The 3,332-nt window shown below is 40.8% G+C and overlaps 1 pseudogene; it reads left to right on the forward strand.

Moving 5' to 3' along the window:
• The first annotated feature begins 486 nt into the window (after positions 1-486).
• On the forward strand, positions 487-1,614 carry LOC149328122 (uncharacterized; annotated as a pseudogene).
• The last annotated feature ends 1,718 nt before the right edge of the window (positions 1,615-3,332 follow it).

Consider the following 3,332-nt stretch of genomic DNA (forward strand, 5'->3'; position numbering starts at 1 on the left):
CGAATGTTTTTAACCCTGGCCCACTTATTTGACATGATCTAGCACAACTTTTGCATGAGATTGTATTCCATTTTCACCGTCTCATCCACATAACACCATGTGAGTTGTTGTACATGTAATCTTGTGTCTTATGGATATTACCTGTCTCTCACATGCAGGCTTGGCCACCAGTGGCTGTAAATATGGTGTATTTTTTGGATAGAACTCATCATTAGAATCTGCAGTTTTTCTCCGTAAATACATTCCTGAATGTTGTCTTTCAAAGAGCAGTATGAAGGATACAGAATCTTCATTTCGTAGAACTGTAGTGAATTATGGTGATATTTGCCTTTGATATGCTGGAGAGTTCTTTTCCATAATATGTGAACTATTGACCAAAACTGCCACCCCTGTGAGTTCTAATCATTGATCTAAGAGTGGGCATGTCAGCAGCAGACACGGCAACATGCTAAGCAATCCCTTTTGCTTTGCACTTCAGGTCTTTCTCGGAGCCCTGCTAGCGCCGCGTGAGTGGTATCAAGCGACACGTGCGGACCATGTTCAAGGATTCGATGCCGTATCAGCAGTACTGCTTTCCGACGGAGTCATCACTGAACCAGACCAACCTTGGCTATCAGCTTCCACACCTTTGACGACATCGGGGACGTCATGTCACGTGGCTCATCCATCGACTATAAATCTACCACCGGAGCTTTTCTTCGCCAGTGGGCATGTCAGCAGCAGACAGGGCAACATGCTAAGCAATCCCTTTTGCTTTGCACTTCAGGTTGGTAATCTCAAATATGAACATTGTTATCGAAGTGACGATCGTTTTTTAGTGCTGCTGCCCTGCCCACTGAGCGTTGAGTGCTTTCTGTCTTGTGTTATTACATTATCGAAAGATTTGTTGTCTTGTGGCGATATTGAAGCAAATCCTGGTCCAACTGAAAAAGAGATGCTATCGGAGTTACTGGCAGGCCAGGGTAAGATTACTTCAACAATAGAGGGCCTACAGGCATCACAGAACAAGATAGAAGACAAGCTTTCCTCTTTAACTGAGCGGATTGACGGTATTGACAGTTATCCGGCCTAAATGTCTTAGCCACGAAGGTGAAAGATATGGAATCTACCATATCACAACTTCAGGGCCAGCTTACTTTAGTTAGAAACCAGATGGATGACTTAGAAAACAGAGGTAGAAGAAATAACCTTATCATTTACGGTATAGAGGAGGACAGCATTGAGTCTAACCATGAACTGGAAGAGAAAGTAACAAACGGCGTTTTTCAGGAAAAGCTGGGTTTAACGGTAAGTGGCGTCGAAAGATGCCATATAATGGGTGAAAAGGAAGCAAGCAAGGTGCGACCTGTCATTTTATAACTCCTCGATTTCCGTGAAAAAATGTCCATATTACAATCATGTCATAAGCTCAAAGACTACGGCATATCAATAGCTGAGGATTATTCAAAAGGAGTTCGAGAAATACGTAAACAATTATGGAAAAGCTGTAAAGAAGATAGAGACGAAGGAGCCAAAGCAAAGTTATTATTCGATAAACTAAGCGTTGATAACGTGCTATTTGGTTGGGACGAAGCGAAAGGTTCTCGCTTCAGGCTTAAAAAGAAATCAAACTGACTTCTCACCAATAAACCTCGGACCCTGAAATTATTAAATGTTAATTGCAGGAGTGTTCTAAACAAGACTGCTGAGTTGGAGGCTCTTCTGCTTTTGCGCGATCCAGAAATTGCGGTTTTGACTGAGACTTGGCTTAACGACACAGTATTTGACAGTGAGTTTGTACCCATTGGCTACAGTTCGTACAGAAAAGACCGTGATGGTAGAGGTGGAGGCGTTAGCATGCTCTTTAAGTCAACCTTGCGAATTTTCCCAATGTCTGATATACCCAATGTAGAGTGTATTTTTTGTAAAGCATACTATGGAAATGTTAGATATGTTATTGCAGCAATGTATAGGCCCCCTAGTTCTACCGTTTCCGTTCTAGACGATCTCAAACAATATTTATACACGAATGTCAAACTTGGTGATCGTATTATATTGTCAGGTGATTTTAATTTACCTAATATAGACTGGTCGATGTTCTCACTTGAAAAACATGACGCTTTAGGTGAAGCAATGTTGGACATTGTTTTTTCCTTTGATTTATTGCAAATTGTGGAACAAAGAACAAGAATTCAGGGCAGTTCTCAGTCAGTCCTTGACCTATTTTTTGTCAGCGGATCAATAGGCGCAGATACAAATTACGAAATAGTACCTGGAATTTCGGACCATGAAGCTGTCCTACTCACCATTGCTGATGCCGTCTTGGATAGCAAGCCTAAATATCCATCTTACCCAAACTTTTCTCTAGCCGATGATGTATCCATCATTGACATACTTTCGCTTAACTTCGATGCCTTTTCAGATAGCACGGATGATGTGCATTCGCTTTGGTGCAGGTTTAAAAAATTAGTAAAAGAGTGCATTGACCGTTTTGTCCCGCTGATAACTAAAAAGAAAAACGGCAGGAACCCCTGGATCTCCCGTGAGACGTTACGACTCCAAAGGCAATTGAAGCGTCTTAAGAAAAAATTAAAAATCCATGGTGCACAGGCGGTCAAAAAAAAGATCGACGAAATCTCCTCCCGCCTTAAAAATCAAGTATATGCCGATAAACAACGCTACTATGGTGAATCACTGCCCAGTTTCATAACTGCAGCTCCAGAAAAGTTTTGGCGTTCTATTTCTCCGACTTCCAAGGAATGTGATGTATTTCATGTTGATGGTAAAGATGTGTGCGATGGCAAGGAAATAGCAAATGCATTTAATAAACATTTTAAGTCCGTCTTTACTAAAGATAATGGCGTAATGCCGTCTTTCGAATTACCTACGTCACCTATACCCGATGTTAAAATAAGTGAAACAGGAATAATAAACATGCTTTTAAATTTGGACATTAAAAAGTCTTGCGGTCCGGACAACATTCCAAACACATTTTTAAAGCGGTATGCAGAATGGACCTCAAAATACCTGCACGTTCTGTTCACGAGATCATTGTGCGAGGGACAAGTGCCGAGCGACTGGAGGACTGCCAGAGTAAAGCCACTACATAAGGCAGGAAAAAAGCAGTGCATTCAAAATTACCGCCCAATTGCTTTAACATCTACGGTATGTAAACTTTTAGAACACATAATTCATAATCATATTTCAGATTTCTTGGAGAAATATAATATACTTACGAAGAATCAACATGGTTTCCGAAAAGGCTACTCTACAAATACCCAATTGGTTCTAACAGTGCATGACTTTGCTAAAGCAATTAACAATGGAAAACAAATAGACGCTGTTTTTATGAA

Source organism: Amblyomma mixtum, chromosome 9 (genome assembly GCF_055824585.1).
Source record: "Amblyomma mixtum isolate Tamu chromosome 9, ASM5582458v1, whole genome shotgun sequence".
NCBI lineage: Eukaryota > Metazoa > Arthropoda > Arachnida > Ixodida > Ixodidae > Amblyomma > Amblyomma mixtum.